Source organism: Alligator mississippiensis, chromosome 11, assembly GCF_030867095.1.
Source record: "Alligator mississippiensis isolate rAllMis1 chromosome 11, rAllMis1, whole genome shotgun sequence".
Lineage (NCBI taxonomy): Eukaryota > Metazoa > Chordata > Crocodylia > Alligatoridae > Alligator > Alligator mississippiensis.
The window spans coordinates 59,236,969-59,255,691 of NC_081834.1; the positions used below are offsets into that span (position 1 = coordinate 59,236,969).

General features: G+C 57.7%; 1 long non-coding RNA gene across 1 annotated transcript; it reads left to right on the forward strand.

The window, feature by feature from the left end:
* Positions 1-11,578: 11,578 nt before the first annotated feature.
* On the forward strand, positions 11,579-12,979 carry LOC132244157 (uncharacterized). Its single transcript, XR_009455755.1, has 2 exons — positions 11,579-11,880; positions 12,743-12,979. It is a non-coding gene; the product is annotated as an uncharacterized LOC132244157 (long non-coding RNA).
* Positions 12,980-18,723: the final 5,744 nt, after the last annotated feature.

An 18,723-nucleotide genomic window follows, 5' to 3' on the forward strand; every position in this document is an offset into this window, starting at 1 on the left:
TGTGGCATTTTTGTGGAGCGAGGTGGGCACGCTGGAGGGGAGGAACAGGATCCAGCTAGCTCTGGACAGGTTGCAGAGGTGGGCGCATGAGACTAGGCTGGGATTCAACACAGACAAGTGCAGGGCAAATGAGCCAGCAGCACACCTATAGGCTGGGAATCACCCCTCTTGCCAACATGGTTGCGGAAAGGGATCTTGGAGTCATCGTTGACTCCAGGACAGACATGAGCCACCAATGCGAGGAAGTGGCCAGCAAGGCTTAACCGCACCTTGTTGTGCATCTACAGATGCATCACAAGCAGGTCCAGGGAGGTGATCCTTCCCCTCTATGCAGCGCTGGGCACGCCGCAGTTGGAGTACTGCATCCAGAAGACGGAGAAGGAGACGCATGCATGCATTTCCAAATCACAGACACAGCGCGAGACAAGCAGCCTGCACATGGAAGAATTTGCATTTGTTTTAATCCGAGAACATTTAACAAGGATGGCCACATATGTAGGGAACAGATAAGAAAGGCTAAAGTGGCGACCAAACTTAGATTAGCAACAGAAATCACGGACAACCAGAAGTCCTTCTTTAGGTACATGGGGAACAGGAGGAAAACATGGGAGTGTGGGGCCATTCCTCAACAACACAGGAGAGCTGGTTACCAGCACCCAGGAGCAAGCTGAACTCCTGAATGACTACTTCGCCTCGGTCTTTCACTGGACCAAGGGGAAAACAGCGCCAGGTGGAGTACAGGATGAGCATGGCAGGAATAACTGCCTTCCTACTATTGCCGTAGAATTGGCGTGTGATCAAGTAAAAATATTAGACATGGACAGGTCAGTGGGACCAGATGATCTTCATCCAAGAGTGCTGAAGGAGCTGGCCAAAGTCACTGAGGACCCCTTGGTGAAACTCTTCCACAACTCGTGACGCTCTGGAGAAGTCCCTGAGGATTGGAAGAGGGCCAATGCTGTGCCCATCCACACAAAGGGCAGGAGGGAGGACCCGGGTAACTACAGGCCACTCAATGACCTTCAGTCAACTGAAATGTCAGAGGTATTGCCAAATAGCAACAGATGCAATGAATCTCCTGCTCTGTTCAGCATTGCTGAGGCCTCCCCTGGGGTCCTGTGTCCTGGTTTGAGCCACACGATTCAAGAAGGCTGTATCGGGAGTTGATTATGCACCAAGTGCTGAGATGCAGCTGCTTCTGGGGTGGGGCATGCTGGAGGCTAGGTCTACAGCACCCCCTGTCATGAAAGAGCCAGGTGCCTGGCATGGGTCATGGTTGATGCTCTCCCAGGGTAACCCTGGCAGCATCGTCATCGTCTGCTGGGGGCATGGGGTAGAAGGAGCAGTTCTGCACAGGAGGTGGTAGGGATCGTTTGGGGTCCTGCCCCACCCCACCTCAATGGCGTGGGCAATGCCTTTGGATCCAATGCAAGGAGGCCAATATTTCCCAACTACCTCCAAGCCTTTTTAAGAACAGCAAAGCTCACAGGGATGCGCTGTATTGCCCAAGGATGCATTTAGGGACACGGTTCAAAGGAACCTCAGCCAGCTTTCTGTTTTGTGTGCTTATAACTAACTGCAGTTCAGTGTTAGCCTGTAGACAACTCCCTGGCTGATGCAAAAGAACAGCTAGATGTTTCCCTTGCACTGACATTGACTGTGCTGCGAAACACTTGAGGCCACTTTTGAGATGCAGACTTCCCTGCTGCCACACTTCACAACTTTGAAGTCCAAGTTGGGGTTGCCAAATAGAGAGACTCCCCTCAAGGAGTTCACTGGGGGTGATATGCAAGTCTCACACCACTAGCATCCTTCATCTGCACCGGGTATTACTTGAAAGCTGCAGTCACCGACCAGGACACTATTGCCCTAGATATACAAACGCAGAGCAGAGATAGTTCCTACCCTACAGGAGCTTGCAGTGCAAGGACCTGGTTTCACAAAACCCAGCAGAATAGAGCCAAAGCAGCATCTCGGAGGCTACTGCCAACGTAGTGCCAGACCCCGGCTGTTCCCAGCTTGGGCGAGGCGAGAGGGGTCGTGCAGTCATCGTTCCTCCGCCCTGCACAGCCAGGACCAAGCACAGTGACAGTCTGCAAGTTCCTGAAAGAGGCAAGGGACTGCTCACTGGGCGTCTGCCCCAGATGGAGCACAGGCAGGACCCTGGAGGGATACGCCACGTGCAATGTGGTGCACTAGGGAGCAGCTCTGTGTCTAAGGCACAGTTTTCCAGAGATCCAACAATGCAGCAAGACTCCAGCTTTCCCCACTGTGGGCCTGTGCACTCATGGCACAGCAAGACTCAGGGGCGGGAGCTGTCCCTGGCATGTTTTTACATGATGAACAACACACCCAGGCACTGCCCTTCTCTTCTGGCAGGGCTCAAGGTTATGGCAGCTCTAATGCAGCCTTCAGTTTAGTACCCAGAAATGGGGCTCCAGCAGTCCACCATCCCGGTCCCTTGGATAGCGATGTGGTTATGAACAGTTCTTGTGAACACATGCTCCTGTCCTGTTAACAACAGGGCTAAGCAAGATGCTGCTCCAAGCTGGACTGTCTCCTACAGCTTTGTCCCTCTAAGTAAGATCACCCATATAGTAGCCAAACATCTGGCTTGTATTTTATTATGAGTTTTGGCTTCCACATGGAGAGTCATTTCCTCTGAAGCATACACTCAATATTATGCAAAGGCTTCCCATGCTCATTCTCCACCGCTGCGCACCACACTGTGCTCTGTAGGATCGTTCCTGCAGTACATGGTGGGAGGCGTAACAAGAGCCCCAGCTCAGGTAAAACTCAAAAATACCCCAAAGAAACAACCCCACAATCCAATTTTTTTGGAGAGCCAGTGTCATTTTCAGACTCCCAATAGACAGTGTGGACAGACCAGTTCTCCATGCTGCGACACCAGCACACAGAAGTGTTAAACCTCATCCCCACGTGAGGCCCAACGACTAGGGAATCCGACGAACCAATTGCCCGTGGGATCCTGATACCCGTTAGCCAGAGCAGAGCAGGGGAAAACCCAAGCACATGCCGCGCTCAACTGCTTTATTAGAGCGGAGGCAACTTCAGACGGGTGCAGCCAGCGCACACGCCCTGTAGAAGAGCATTGCTTTCGTACATTTATACTTCTCAGTTCACCCTCATTACCATCAACCACGCCCAGTTTCCTTCTGCCCCGCCCACAGTTTCACCCCCGCATTTACATGGAATTGCCTAGGCCTGAGGAACTTGTCCACTCTGCCCCCACATGAGGTTGGCACCCCACTTCACCCCGACTGTCCCTACTTCACCACGACTGTCTTTAGTCACTGGTCTCAAAAGCCTTCTTTATACACCCATTGGTTTCCTTTCCGTTTGGTTTCAGTTCCTTAACCATTTAAAGCCCTAAGTAAACAGTGCCTAGTTCAATCTCTAACTTGATTCAGCTCAGCTCAACAAGGGAAAAGGGTGAGAAAGAGCAGATTGCAAAAAAGGCGAGAAAAAGCAAGCATTAGGAAGGAATGCAGGAGCTGTAAGAAATCACCATCCTAACAAGAACTAAGTACCAGCTTGTGCCCGTGTGCATGCACACTCATACAGGCACTGGACAGGGTACGTTGGGTGGCTGCTGTTCTGCAAGCCCGCTGCCAAGCTGCCCGGCAGTCCTGGCTGCAGTTTTTGCACCACAAGCAGCAGCCTAAAGAGGAACACGAGTCAGGAGTACAAAGAGGTGCAAGGATCATGAAACTAAGCACTGCCTGTGAAGCAATATTTCCAAGAGCAGCTTGGCTCTGCCCAAGGTGGTGCCTGGACTTGCAAAACAAGCATTGCCGAGCAGGAGAAGATGGTGGTATAGATCTCGGGGAAGTGGAAGAGGCTGCAGATCTTCAGGGTGACCAATAACAGTGTCCTGGAGATCACCGGGGATCTTGCTCCAGAGGACCAGGCGAATGGGAGCTCTGTCACCCTTCGGACGTATGCAGCCATTCATGGAAGCGTGCAACCCCCAACCGCTACACGAGCTGGGACTGGGACCCGGGAGTCCAGGGGTGGGAGCTGCGACCTTGGTGCCCATCGAGGGCAGCCACAGCTGTCCATGCCCTGCCATCCCCATGGGGCCCCTAATCTGCATGGGCTTTGCTCAAGCCGGTGGGCACCAGCCCAGCGTGAGTCCTGACCTGCCCCAGGCGATCTGCCCCAGCCCAAAGCATGCTGGGAGATTGCACCAGGCAGCAGAGCCAGGGGGCCTGAGTTATCTCCCTGCTCTGGGAGAGGGAGTCGGGGGCAGGCCAGGAGCCCGGACCCCTGAGCTCCCCTTGCTCTGGCAGGGGCTGGAGGGTTATGCGGGGGATCTGGGAACCCAGGCACCTGGGTGCCCTCCCGCACCCCAGCAAGCGCTCACCCACCTGAGTTCGGTCTTCAGCTCCCCCGCCACGTCTCTGCCCCCCACGGGGAGAAGAGAAGGGGAAGCAGAAAAGCTGGATGGGGAAAGGGCAAGAGGGGCTGAGCCCAGGGCAGGGCACAGAGCACCTCTGCCTGGACGCCCTGCCATGCGCTGGGCACCAGGGGCGCCCGCCCCAACTACATCATCCCAGCCAAGGCTTTTTCTAGCCGGGGCTTCAAAACCTCCAAGGATGGAGATTAGAGAGCCTCTCTGGGAGCCTGTTCCTGTGCTTTACTACCCGCCTCCTGAGCTTTTCCTCTGATCTAACCTAAACTTGCCTTGATGCAACCTGAGACCAATACCCCTTCTTATACCTAGGCCAACGTCTGCCCCAAAGGCCAGCCACCTCTCCTATTCCCGCTGTACCCAGCCTGACACCCCCACAGCCAGCTGCAGCTCCTGTCCCCGTTATACCCAGCTCAATGCCCCCACAGCCAGCTGCAGCTCCTGTCCCTGTTATACCCAGCCCAATGCCCCCAGAGCCAGCTGCACCTCCTACCCTTGTTTTCTGCAGCTGGTCACCCCTGCCAGACCCAGCCACAGCTCCTACCAATTATACCCAGCCTGACGCCCCCCAGATCCAACTCGGGGCAGCAGGGAAACTGAGGCAGGAATGGCGTGACCCGCAACCCAGCAGCAGGTTTCCAGCAAGTGGGGTGAGCACCCAGGTGTCCGGGTCTCCAGGCCGTGCTGCCCTCTGGCATTGCTAGGTCAGAAATCTGAAATTATTGTATGGGAAGCTCAAATCCATGGATTTTCTGCAAAACTATCCTACAAAAAAAGCGTGCAAATAAATCTCGTTCTTGCCATAACATCCCTTTGCCGTATGCTGTTCTCATCACGTCCTCAGTCTTGATCAACAGCTTCTTGGAGGTGGTGGTGGCGGTGGCAGGCCCTGCCCCGGGCCCACACAGCGCGTCCCCAGCACCGCAGCCTTGGGGAGGCCATTGACCAGTGCCATGAAGCCTGGCTACCCACACGGCTGGTCCAATATCTCAGCCCGAGCCCAGTCTGGCCCGCTTGCAAGACAAGTGCCGAGTCCTGTCCCCAGCAACGCTGGGCTGGGAGCGGGGGAGAGGAGACTTGTCCCCACCTGGATGTGGACGTGTGCAATGTGCCCAGATGTGCTTCCCAGATGTGGGGGTAGCAGCTGGCCTAGAGGACCTGCTGCAGCTGGAGCCTTTGGCTGCACCAGGCCAGGGCGCTGAGGGGGTTGAACCCTGACCCCATGTTCCCGGCGGGGACGTGGTCAATCCCCCACCCCGGGGCACCTGGAAGAAGGCCCCGGCCCAGCCCCGTCTCCTGGGACTGCAAGGGCGGGCAGCCGGCACTGCCCCGTGCACAGCACAGAACCGGGGGCCAGTTTCAGGCTGGATGTAAGGAAGAATTTCTTTACTATCCGACCCCCAAGGTCTGGAATAGCCTGCCACCGGAGGTGGTTCAAGCACCTACTTCGAACACCTTCAAGAGACATTTGGATGTTTATCTTGCCGGGATCTTACGATCCCTGCTGACTTCCTGCCCCTGTGGCAGGGGGCTGGCCTCGATGATCTTCTGAGGTCCCTTCCAGCCCTAATGTCTATGAATCTACGAATCAATGAATTCATGCCACAAAAAAATGCATGTGCACTTTGAAGATACAGCATCATCTGTTGAGCATCATGCACACAGGGTCGGGACCAAGTGCTTTCAGAGTTGCCCAGCCAAGGTCATTGCAGGCCCGGCTGCCCGTGCTCTCTGGCCTGCTCTGTCTTCCTGGACCTGGTCCTGGGGAAGACTCCAAGCAAGGTATCCTAGAGGCGACCCTGCCGCAGTGGTCAGGTGGGATGAACGGGGACCCTGATTTCTTGCCGTGACCCCAGTGACTCCAGTGCAAGAAGGAAAAGATGGCGGGATACAGCAGTGCCCTGCAGAACAGGGCCTGTGACCAGCCATGGCCTCTCCAGGGGAGTTCACGCCCTGGCACCTCATGTGCACGTGCTCTGGTGAGATGCTCACAGCAGGACTGGTCCTGAGCACCCAGAGAGCAAGGGCAGGATGACCCGGACATTTCCCAGGTCACCTTTATATCCCATGGTTACAAGAGGTGGGAAGAGGGCAGGCTTGGATCCCACAAGCTGCCACAGCGCTGAGGGACCCCATGTCCTCACATTTACTGGGATCTCTGCATGTGTCAGGCCAGGGAGCTGGACCCCAGAGGTGAAAGCTCCCACCTGGACGGTACCTGCATAGAAATCCTGATGTGATCTGCCACCTGAAACCTGGCCTGACCCGGCCTGAGGAAGGGGTCAGACTCCTCTGGGAAGTGGAGGGGGAGAAAACCCTCAGGGCAGATGGGAAGCAATGACTAGGGGAACGTGCAGGATGACGTGCTAAACCAAACCCAAGCACCTTCTCTTCAGTGAAGCCCTTATGTGAGCCCAGGGAAGGTTTCATCAGGATTTGCAGAGAGCAGGGAGGCCTGAGGATCTGGCCCCGGGGCTCGGGGTTACCCAGGACCCTGCCCCAGGGCTGTCCCTGTGCTTCGCTGCCGGCCCCAAGAGTCACGGTCAAAGGTCGTCCGGGGCCGGGGACCCCCGCAGGCCAGGCCAGACCCCCGGCGCCCACAGCCCTTGTCCCAGGGGGAATGAACGCTCTGGTTGCTGTGGCAACGGTGCTGTTGCTTAAAAGTGTGACATCACAATCCCCAGCCTAACTGTCAGCCCGGCTCCGCCCAGCGCGCTTGTGGCGTCGCCGCAGCCAGTCGCACGTCCCGGTCGGCAGTGTTTGCGGAGTTAGTTGATTCCCTGTTAGTTGGTTTGTTATGTTTGTTAGGTCGTTAGTTCGATAGTTTGTTATTTCAGTAGTTCATTAGTTCACTCATTCGTTAGGTAGTTCATTAATTCGATAGATAGTTTGTTACTTCATTAGTTCGATAGTTTGTGAGTTCAGTAGTACATTAGTTCAGTAGTTAGTTCATTAGGTAGCTACTTCATTGGTTAGATAGATCGTTAGTTCCTTTATTAGTTAGACAGTTAGTGAATTAGTTCCTTAATTCAGTAGATCAGTAGTGTATTTGTTAGTTAGTTAGTTTAGTTAGTTAGTTAGGTCAGTAGTTAGTTTCCTGTCGTTCCCCACCCGAGCGGCGGGAGCGCGCGCCCGCGGGAGCCGTGAGTGCCCGTTCTCGCGCAGCCGTGGGCAGCACCGGGGACACCTGCGGGCCCGTCACAGGCACTTGTGGGCTATGGGGCGAGGTGGGGCAGGGGCTCAGGCTGTGCCAGGCCCAGGACGCGGCCCCGGGCCTCGTCCCTGCTCTCGCCAGCCCGGCTCCTCTCGCCCTCCTGCAGCTCAGGGCTGTGTTTGGTGCAGATGCTGCGGCGCGAGAAGCTGCCACCGCTGCGCCTGCGCTCCAGCACCCCGGGTGAGGGCTGGGCACGGCCCCCACGGCACCAATGGGGGTGGGCGGCACAGGAGGCTTCAGACCCGGCAGGGTTTGCCTGGCAGGCCAAGCCCCGCTGTGCCAGGTCCAACCTGGACAGACCCGGCTCCGTGCCCCCAGCTGTGCCCCCTGCTCCGCACCAGCAAGGTCCTGGGGAGGGGGAGCAGGACTGGCCCCCCATGGGCTCTTCACTCTGTCCCGGTCCTGGCCCTGCCCCTCCCCGAGTCTTGCCCGTGGCAATGGCCCTGCTGCCCTCTACTCTCTTGCAGGGGGGCCACATGGGCTCTGGGACCCCCGTCCTCACAGCGGTGCTCAGTCCCCCCAGACTCATGCTCAGCCCTCGTCTCCCCTCAGCACCAGATGCCACCCTGGGCGCAGGCAGGCGGGCAGCAGACAGGCTCCCCGCCATTAAGGGCGCTGCGGATTTACCTCCCCTGGGGGCAGGCCAGGAGCGGAGGGAGCCTGCACCCGGTGAGTTTGGGTCGCCTGAGCTGGGGGACTTGTGCGTTTGCATGGGGAGGGGGCAAGGTCTCTGCGTGGGGGCACCCCCTCTCCCTCCTCGGTCTCCATTCCCAGAGGTCGAGCTGATCCAGCCCCTCCAGCCCCACAGCACTTTCTTCCACCCTCCAGATGCCTGTTTGGGCCAGGAGACTCCTCCCCAGCCTTTCTGCCCCTCATCCCTTCGTGCCCTGGCACCCACCCATTCTGTAAGCAGAGTGGGTGCAGGTGACGCGGTGCCCCTTGTCCCCCCCAGGACCAGGAGCAGTGCCGGGGGGAAGCGGAGGGGTGGGGGAGACCCTCCCAGCTATGCGGGGCAGCTCTGCCAGGGCCGAGATGTGGCCGGACCCTCCCGCTGCCGTGAGTCTCTGCCCTGACCAGCGGTGTGTGGGGTCTGATCTGGGGGTCAGGGGTCTCTCCCCAGGTGCCCTGTGCCCCTCCCACCTCCATGCATGGCATGAAATCCCGGGGGAGAATCTCGCTCCCTGCCGACTCCACAGTCCCTGCAAGAATAAGGAAGGGGGTCGTGGGTTCATCCCCCGATCCCAGGGACAGTCCTTCCCAAACCAGAGTGTCGGAGGGCACCTGGGACCCTGAGTGGGAGGTGGGGGCTCACCTGAGATGGGTGGTAACAGCCAACCCCTGGCACCCCCAGGACCCAGGCCTGTGAGCCCTGCCCAACCCCAGGACTCTGGGGGCTGCCATCCCTGCACCCTGGGGAGATGGGGAACTCGCTGCCCAGGGGAGTCCATCGCCCCAGCAGCTCTTTCCTTCCCCAGGCGGAGAAACCCCGTGGCAGGCAGCGCCGTCAGCAGGTGAGCGGGACCCAGGCTGGCTGGGGGCTGTGAGGGAGACCGAGTGCGCTGGGCATGGCTGCATGGAGGGGTGGACCAGAGGGACAAGGCTGGGGCTGGGCTGGGGGATGACGGGTGAATGCATGGCCAGAGGGACAGATGGGGTCAACCGGTGGCTACGTGTGCAGACAGGCCATGGCGTGACGTTTCCCTAACCTGCACTGTCTCGTTTGCTGCAGCTGGAGCTGGAGGCTCTTCGGGCCCGGCTGGCACAGGCAGAGCAGGACATGGAAACTGTGCTGTCCTGGTAGGTGTGGGGCTGGGGAGGGAGCTGGCTGTTCCCGTTGTGCGGCACAGGGCTCGGGGCACAAGCCCAGGGCCCATCCCACCTTCTGTGCATGTTTCTGCCTGGGGAAGGGGTGTTTTCTGGGACGGCACCATCCATCTCTCTCAGCCCAGTAATGGTTTTTTGTCTCCACAGCGCACGGCAAAGGGAGGAGCGGCTCCGGGTGAGTTTGCGTGGGGCAGGGGTCCTCAGGGCTGTGGGGCAGGGGAGGGAAGAGATTGAGGCCAAGCTTGGCCAGGCTGGGGGACATCCCAGAGGCTGCTGAAGCTGGAAGCAGAGTCCCGACACGTGGCATGCGGGGAGAGGAGGGACCTGATGGGTGCGCAGGGAGGTAACGCTGGTGGGTGCGGGGCCCGATATGCTGGGCGCAGGCATGGGCAGGCTCTGACGGGCTGGGGCGATTCTCGTGCAGGCCCAAGTGGAGGCACTGAGGAGCCAGAACATGTTCCTGGTGCTGGCCCTCAAGGCGCAGAGGGAGCAGGGCTGCGAACAGGACGACAGCCCCACGGAGGTGAGTCCTTCTGCATGCCCCTGCCCAGGGGGAGGGGGAGCGTGTGTGTGCCCGTGTGTGCACAGGGCAAGGCTGGCCCCTGCTGTGCCAGCCCCGCAGTGGAGGGGACGGGGGGTTGCCCTGGGGGGAGGGCTTGTGTGTGCGGCGCTGGGCACCATGTGAGCTGTGTGGATGGCACAGTGGGACCGGTGGGGTGACAGGTCTGTGCTGCACTGACCTCCCCTGCTCCCTGGGTTACTGCCCCCCAGCCTCCCCACATACTCCACCACATGCCAGCGCTGGCCCACGGGGTTGATTTTCTCTTCACTGCTATGTTACTTTTTCATTTGCACCAGACTCCCATGGATATGGAGGGGATGGCGGAGGAGTGCTGGCCACCCTGGAGAGGTAACTGGGGGACAGAGAGGGCAGGGTGAAGTGCGGGGCTGTCCTGGGTAGCTGGTGGGCTCTGGGCCATGCTATGGCATGTTGCAAGTGGTGCTGTTTGCAGGTAGGGGAGTCCTTCCTTCTCCGGTGCTGGTGGGGATAGATTCAGTCCAGGACCCGTTTCTGACCAGCTCCTTTTTGTGCAACCAGGAGCATTAGCCCCTGCCAGGAAACGGAGGCAGGGTCCCATGAGGTCAAGGGGACGCAGAGTTTGACAGAGGCGAGTCTTCATTTGAGTGCTCGCCTCCATGACGGGCAGGGGTTCTGGAGAGAGGGGAGGCCGGGGCATGGGCTGGTGGAAGTGGTAGGGCTTGGGGGTTTGGGGTGTCTGCGAGGTGACCAGTGTCTCTGCCTCCCACCCCCAGCGCTGACACGGCGGCAGAGGGGAGGAGGCGAAGGTGGGGAGCACTGAGCAGGTGAGTTGCCAGGACTTCACCCCGGGGTTTGGAGGTCAGAGCTTCTGGCCCAGGTCAGGCCTGCTGGGACAGAAATCCCCGCTGAACCAAGTGTGAGAACCACGTACTGCTCCCAGTTGAGGAGACTCTCCTTTACCCTTTGGTTGTTCCTGGGTGTGAGCAGAGGGGCCGAGATCCAACCCCATCCCGCTCACACTACTTTCTTCTCACCTGGCCTGCACCCCACCCTGCGCGTGCCCTGATTCTGCCCTTCTCCCACAAGTTTCACCTGGCCTGGATGGTCCCATGCTGTTTTGCCCCCAGATGAACAGCTGAACTCCTCCCCTCCCCATGCCCCTCCGTCCTCCCTGTTCATGATGCATCTGCCACTGTGATGAGCACCCCTGAACTTTCACTACAGTTTCTATACTTCGAAAACAGCTTTATATGTTTTAAAAAATATATTTTATCTAACCAAAGACATAAAATAGGTTGTTTAGGCTAAAAAAGATCACTTGTTGCTTAGTTGTTTAATTGCTGGCCTCGCTAAAAAAAAAGCTATATCAACAAAGTCCCAGAAAAGGAAGGGGGGTTACTTGGGAGAGAGCTGGAAGGGGGGTTACTTGCTGGGCTTGCTACACATTTCATCACATCAACAAGTTTAACCTGTTACATAGCTATATAAGGCAGACGCCCACTGGGGTGGGGGTGCTTACTTTATAAACGATTGCCAAACACCACTTTCTACACAAAAATAAAGATTACGTTAGATCCTTCACCCCTGTGTGTTTATTGACACAAGCGCACCGGACACGAACTCACTGTCCTTTGGAGACAACAATTTCTGGCGACCCAGATGGGACCCTAGCTGACTGCCTTGCCCGGTCCACCTCTTCGGCTCCGGCAACAACTGTGGACGGCGCGAGGGCCAGGCACCACCGACCTTATTCGTCGGAGGTCTGACCGTCTCCTGGTTGCCTGACGGAGTCGTGGAGGGGTACGATGGCGCAACGCTTGAAGGACCAACTTAATCGGGCGGGGCGAGGGAGGTTTCAACGGACTGGTGAGTACTTCTTTCCATATTTTGAGCAGGTTGGGGAAGAGACGGCTTTAAAAGTTCCGACCGTGTAGACGCCCTAGGCGAGTGAGATCGGGTGGCAGCCCCGTGAGCTCCCTTTGATCAGTTTGGTTCTGAGGCTGAGCGGCGGTCGCCGTCCGGTAGTCGGACAATGGGAAGTAACCAGTCCAAGATTCCACCCTGCAGTCCCTTAGGATGCATTTTGAAAAACTGGCCAAAGTTTGGAAGCGACCCTATGATGAAACAACAGATGATTCGGTATTGCAATACATGTTGGCCACAGTACCAACTTGCGGATGCTGCAGCCTGGCCGGAGAATGGGTCTTTGGATTATAGCACAATCTTGCAGTTAGTTGTTTTGTAGGCGCCAAGGGAAGTGGGATGAGATGCTTTATTAGAGGCATATATGACTTTGTATAGGGATGGGGTTACACAGAAGTCGTGTGGGATATTTAGGGGAAGCGGGGTAATGGCTTTACGGGGGGTCACCACAGTATGTCCGGAGGAGCCGGAGGAGGGAGACGTGCAGTTGCTAATTGCTCCCACGGCTCCCCCATCTTATCCTGTGAGCCCTGCATCACCACAGGGGACTTCCACTTTCTGTGCAGAAATAAAGATTAAGTTGGATCCTTCACCCCTGTGTGTTTATTGGCACAAGTGCACCGGGCACGAACTCACTGTCCTTTGGGGACAACAACACCAAGTCTCTGGACTCGGGCCTGCACATAGGATGCCCGCCAAAAGACTTTGGCACAAATTACAAATGGGCACCCACAGACTCCCCACAGTTGGCATTGGGAAACGGTCCTATACTTCTCATCCCCCCCTGCAATTCCACCATCTCTAGGTCCTTCCCATGGGAACAGCACTGAGAGAGAGTGCATTTGGCATCTGCCTTTCACCCTCTTCAACGTGGGGACATCCTACAACACCTTTGTGGCTACAAGTTCCAGACCTCCAGCATGACAGCGCTCCAGCACTGTGCCCTGACCTGTCGGCAGTGGATTGATAACCGTGTGTCCTTTCATATATTTCGATGTGATATTTTTCTCTGTCTCTCTTAGTAAAGGTGGTTCTTGATGAATGTGCTCCACGTGTTTTGTTTGCCCCCGTTTCCCCATGGGTGAGGTGAGACAGGGGATTCCCTACTTTCGTGGGTGCTGATTTCTGTGAAATCATGAAGGGTGCAGAGAAAGGGAAGAGGTGCCGAGCCATGAGAGCCTGAAGTCAGTCAGATGTCGGGTTCTAGATGAAATAAGATCGGAAGAGGCTTGTGCTCTGTCTGTCTGTCTGTCTATTTGGAAAGCTTATGCTCTCAATGCATATTTGTCTTATTTAATTAGCTGATAAAGGTGCAACTCTACCTTGCTTTATTACTGAAGGAATCAATGGCCCATTTTTCCAGGCACTGCGTGGCATCCTGCTTACGCTGCACAGCGGTACAGCCTCAGCATCTCCACCTCATCACATTGGCATGCTCCAAGGATGTGGCCCCCAGCAGTGCCACAGCAAGGAGGGGGGCAAGTGGGGTGACTGCCCTGGGTGCCGAAGCGAAGGGGACGCCAAGAGGCGCTCCCCAGCTGGGGCGGGAGCAGGACGGAGCCGTGAGGGGCTTATCTGGGGAGATGGGGATGGGAAAAGGGTGGTTTCTGCCGCTGCATACACTCCTGGCAAGCATGGGGGGGTGCCCCCCCGATCTGTGCAGGGGGCTAGGGCGGGCTGCCACTGCGGGGTTTGTCCCAGGCATCAAACTTTGGTGCTTCGGCACTGGCCTCTAGGGTGGATCTACCTAAGCCACGTTCTGGGTTCCAGATCTCTGGGAGTCTCCCCAGCCTGGGCAGCCCCTCCTCCCACCCTAACTCCTCTCCCGCTCAATTTTCCTTCCTTCCTCCTCTTTCTCCCTGTTATACGTTTAATTAGCTCATAGAGCATACTGTTATGTATGCATGTGTCATGGGGTTGTAATTCCTGGGTTCATCCTGTGCCTCAGGGTACCTGCTGGTTGTTGCTGGGGGCTGTAGGGGCCAGAAAGAAATATTTATTCCCCTTAAAGGCAGAACCTGGCCTCTGATACAGTGCTCAGTTCTTGGTTTGGGGCCTTCCTTTGAAGCCTCAGAGAGCAGCTGGCTATTTCCAAGCTGAAACATTAAGGAAAAGGGGGGTAGCGGCAAGATGACACAAAGTGATTTCAGGTGGGAAAGACCCAGGTGGAGTGCGAGGAACTACAGAAGGATCCTGCATGATTGAGTGACTGGGCAATGAAATGGCAGATAAAAATCCAGCATTGATAAGTGTAAAGTGATGCAAATGGGCAAAAATAACCCATGCTTTACCTATTATGGGCTCTACATGAGCTGGTACCACACAGGAAAGAGATCTGGGAGTAATTGCGGACAGCTGGATAAAAAATACCAGCTCGATGGCTAAAAAATACCAGCTGGATGGCTAAAGAAGAGAATTGTGAATGAAACAAAGTCTCAGGATTCCCCTTTATAAACCCATGGTGCCCCCACACACTGAAGACTGTGCCCAGGTCTGGTCCCCGCATCTCAAGAAGGAAATCGAAGAACTAGAGAGGGGCACCAAGAATCATGAGTGTCACAGAGGGTCTTCCTTCCACATGAGAGCCGGTAAAAGAGGCCAGGTCTATTCAGTTTAGAAAAGACCTGCTTGAGGGGGACCATGTGAAGGGTTTACAAGATACTAAATGGGGAAGAGTATGTCAATAGGGATTTATTATTGACTCTCTTGCAGTACAAGAACTGGGGTGCCAGGATGAAACTAGTAGGGAGTATGTCGAAAGCAAACACAAGGAAGTTTTTTTTCACCCAGCAGGTCATTAGAGTGTGGGACCCGTTGTACCAGATGTGGTGGAAACTGTTCAAACAGGGATTGGACATATTCTTGGAGGAAAGGGGCATCAGTAGGTATTGAGCACAGGAGTGAGGGGCACGGCCTCTGAATCAGGGCTTCCTAGACCTTAAATGCTGGAGGCTGCAAGTGAGAAACCATGGATAGCCCTGGTCAGACACAGTTTACTCTCCCTTCCAGCATGTGCTGTCTGCCATGGTGCGACACAAGAGACTGGGCAAGACAGACCTGTGGTCTGACCCGGTATATAGCACTTCTGTGCTTAATTCAGTGTGGAGGAGATGGCTTGGTGCCGTGAAGGAAGGAGCTGGTAGTCAGGATCCAGGACTCCTAGGTTTCATCAATAGATCACTAGTTCTGGGATCCAGGACTCCTGGAAGTTTCATCCTAGCAGCTTGGCTAAAATGCTAGGGGGCCCCAGCATCAAAAGCCTACGTTCCCTCTCTGCAGCTACATCCCCATGGGTTTGCTCCCCCCAGAGTAGTTCATGCCCTGAGTGCAGCCAGGCAGGGTCTGTTGCCCCCTTATGAGCTCACAAGGACCCTCCCATTCTGACCTCACCATGACGTCACTCCCTGACTACCTCCTAGGGCCCAGGGACCCTCAGGTGGGCAGTTGCCAAGAAAGAGGTGGAGGAGAGAGGTTGCTGTATCTTCTGCTCCACCAACCTGGCAACTTACCAGCATGGATTTTCTGGTCAAATCCATCCTGGTTTTACTCGTATCTCAAGTGGGCTTTTGGCTTTGCAGGTACGTTGGGGGGGGGGGGGGCAGAGGGGAGGAGGCTTCTGGGCTTTGCTGGATGTCTCCTCCTCTCCTTTCTGCTCCATGTGTCAGGATGTTCTTAACCCTCTTGTAGGGGCAGGGGAAACACCCTGGAACTGGGTCAATTAAGGCAGTTTCCTTGAGTCTTCCCAGGGATAACTGTTCCCCTGGCATGGTTTAGTACCCGCCTCGGGGTTGGGGCTTCAAGCCCACTTTCTGGAAATGGGAGGCTCCTCCCTAGCTTGCATCTGCGGCCGTATGTATGACTGAGGGCAGGCGAAACTTGGGGGCATCTTAACACCAAGTCTCTGGACTCGGGCCTGCACGTAGGATGCCCGCCAAAAGACTTTGGCAAGATCTGAAGCCCCTGGCGGGGGTGGAGGATGTTTGCCAGTTGTAGGGCCACTTATGGTTTGGACTGACTCATGAATTTAGACTCGATTCGGCTGGTTTGGCTTGCAACATGAAACATTTCTTTAAAAAAACCCCGAACTAAACAAAACAAAACCTGTTTTTAGAGGCGTTGGGTGTCGGCTGCAACTGAGGCCGGGGATGGTGACAGGGCTGTGCTAATGCTCCTGCTGGGACGACAGGCTCCTGGCTAGAGGGTCTTGTCCCTCTGCTCAGGGTCCCCGTTGGGATGGTGGGACCTGCCGGGCGGGCACCAGTTCTCCGGCCCTGTGGGGTCCAGGGAGCTGCCCTCTAGCCCGCTGCTCTCTGTGTGTGCAGACCGTTCGTTGGAGGCCGAGGCAGATACGGGGAAGAGCCAAGCTGGGAGGTGAGTAGCCTCGGGCCCTGGCCTGGGGCAGGAAAGAGCACGGCCCCCTGCCTCCTCCCAGCCCATGGGAGCCACGGAGGAGCAGCCAGGGCCCCGCTCACAGGCTGGGGGTGCCGGCTGGGGAGGGGCAGAGTCTCCCCAGGCCCACGCCAGCTCCTTCCTCTCTCCCTTACAGCAGCTGGGGGACACGTGGAGGAGACACCACCACGCCAGTGCACACAGTAAGCACTGCCCCATGCCCCTGCAGCCTCCCGGGGCCTGAGAGACCCCTTTCTGCCAGGGATGGGGCTGGCTCAGGAAAGGGAGGAGGGGAGGGGGCAATGCAGCCATAGGAGATGCCCTCCTCTTTGTCCTGCAGCTGCCCCATGCCTGGGCACAGGCTCAGCCTCGAGCGCACACTGCAGCTGGTGGAAAGGAGGCTCCAGCACATGACCTGGCACCTGATGAGATCTGAACCCGTAAGAGCTGAGAGGGTAAGGTGCGGGGTCTCTGAGGGGGCCTGTTCCCAGAGGGGACCTGGAAGCCATGTTTTCTGTGGTCTTTGGGAGGACACAGCCCCGCCCCACGTCCCCCAGGGTCTGGACCGTGTGGGGCGGGGTGGAGGAGACGTGCCCTGCCCCGCATCTCATCTCTGCCCCTCGTCTCCTCTCTGCCACAGGCCCAGACCTGCATGTCCTGCACCATCCTGGATCTCCGAGGAGCCCGAGGAAATGGAGGACCCTGACGCTGCCTTCATGCAACCTCCCAGCCATGCTGCCGTGGGGGATGCCTTCATGGGGCCGTTGCCGTTGGCCTGCCTAAGGGAGACCTTTGTGCTTTTGCAGGAAGATGGCGTGGCTCTCCCCAGCCCAGCCTGGCACCCCCCTAAGTCCCCACCAGGACAGGCAGATGGGTGTCAGAGTCAGCCCATGCCTGTGCCAGCGCTGGAGCTGGCAGTTGCCCGGCCTCTGGGCTTACACATCTGGTGCCTGGAGCTGCAGCGCCAGCTGGGCCTCCCCAGCCCGGATGCCAAGTCACTGCCCGTCTGATCCCCCCAGTGCTGCTCCGGTGCCCCCGTCCCACATACGCTGAGAGACGCCGGCTCTGGAAGAGCATCTCCCGCACCCCTCGGGATTCCCGCGCAGCCCTGCGGGTCTCGCACCCGCTGCCCGCCCTGCCTGAGGAGGCGCCACAGTGTGAGGCGGCTGAGGCCGTGAAGACAGAGGAGCCTGGATCCAACCCACGGGATAAGGCCGCGCGGCCTCCGGGATTGGACACCCAGGAGCCCTGTGTCTGCCTCCCCAAGCCCTTGCCCTGCCGGGCCCTGAGGCTCATGAGCCTCCCTGAGGCTGCCCTGAGCCAGCCCGCGCCCCATGCTGACACCAGTCTTTCCAGCAGGGGAGCCCGGAGACACAGCCTCCACTGGCCCGCGGGTCCCAGGGGATGGCTCCGTGTGGGAAAGAGACTCCCTCAGCCGCCCAGGGCCATCCTCGGGCGAAGCCTTGCAGCACGGCTGAGCCAGAGAAGGGCCCAGAGCACCGCCACCCCCCCCCCCCCCCGAACCCCTGCAGGCCACTGGGGTGCACCAGCCTGCAGTGGAAGCTGCACCTCCTGGCCCCAGAGCCTCCGGGCAAGCAGGATCCTGCAGACACCACCGTGTTGCCAGGGGAAGCCAGCACCAAGGTCCCAGACCCATCTGAGGATGTTTGTGCTTCCCAGGAGGCGTCGGAGCGGCACCTCATGGGGAAGCAGCTGCAGGAGGTGACTGAGCCAGGCCCGGCCTCTTGCCAAATGCCCTCAGGGGCAGAGACTGATCCAGGAAAGGAGGACCTGTCCCACCCATGGCGCACCACCAATGGAAGTGCAACGAACAGCATCAGATGCCTCCTTCCCACCCCAGTGAGAGGCCGCCATGGAGGAAGGGAGCAGTGGAGCCTGGAACAGCCCAGGAAAGGCACCCAGCTGCCCCCTGCCTGGCACCCCAGAGGGCAGAGGGGGGCACCCAGCGGGCAGCCAGTGGCAGCTGGGAGCCGAGAGCTGCATCAGGCTGGTGGGCAGGCGCCTGACCTCCCCTACGTCTGTGGCCTGGAGGGAAAGCCAGCCCGTGCGGTGTGGCCGGGAGACACTGGGCAGCTTGGTGCCAGCTGCAGCCTGAAGGAGCTTCAGGGGCTGCTCCAGAAGATCACAAGGGTCATGGCAAGAAGCCCCAAGGCCTCAACAAGCTCCATGGCTGGTGCAGGAAGGGGCCTCCAGCAGCGCAGCCTTGAGACCAGCTGGGAACGGGATCAACTGGTCTCCCAGCTGCCCCCAGGCTCAGAGATATCCCCGGGGACCGATGTCCCATTATCCCAGACCTCCATGCCTGCGTGGAGGCACCGACCAGCCTCAGTGCTGCCCCGCAAGCCAATCCACAAGCCTGGTGGGGAAAGCGGGATG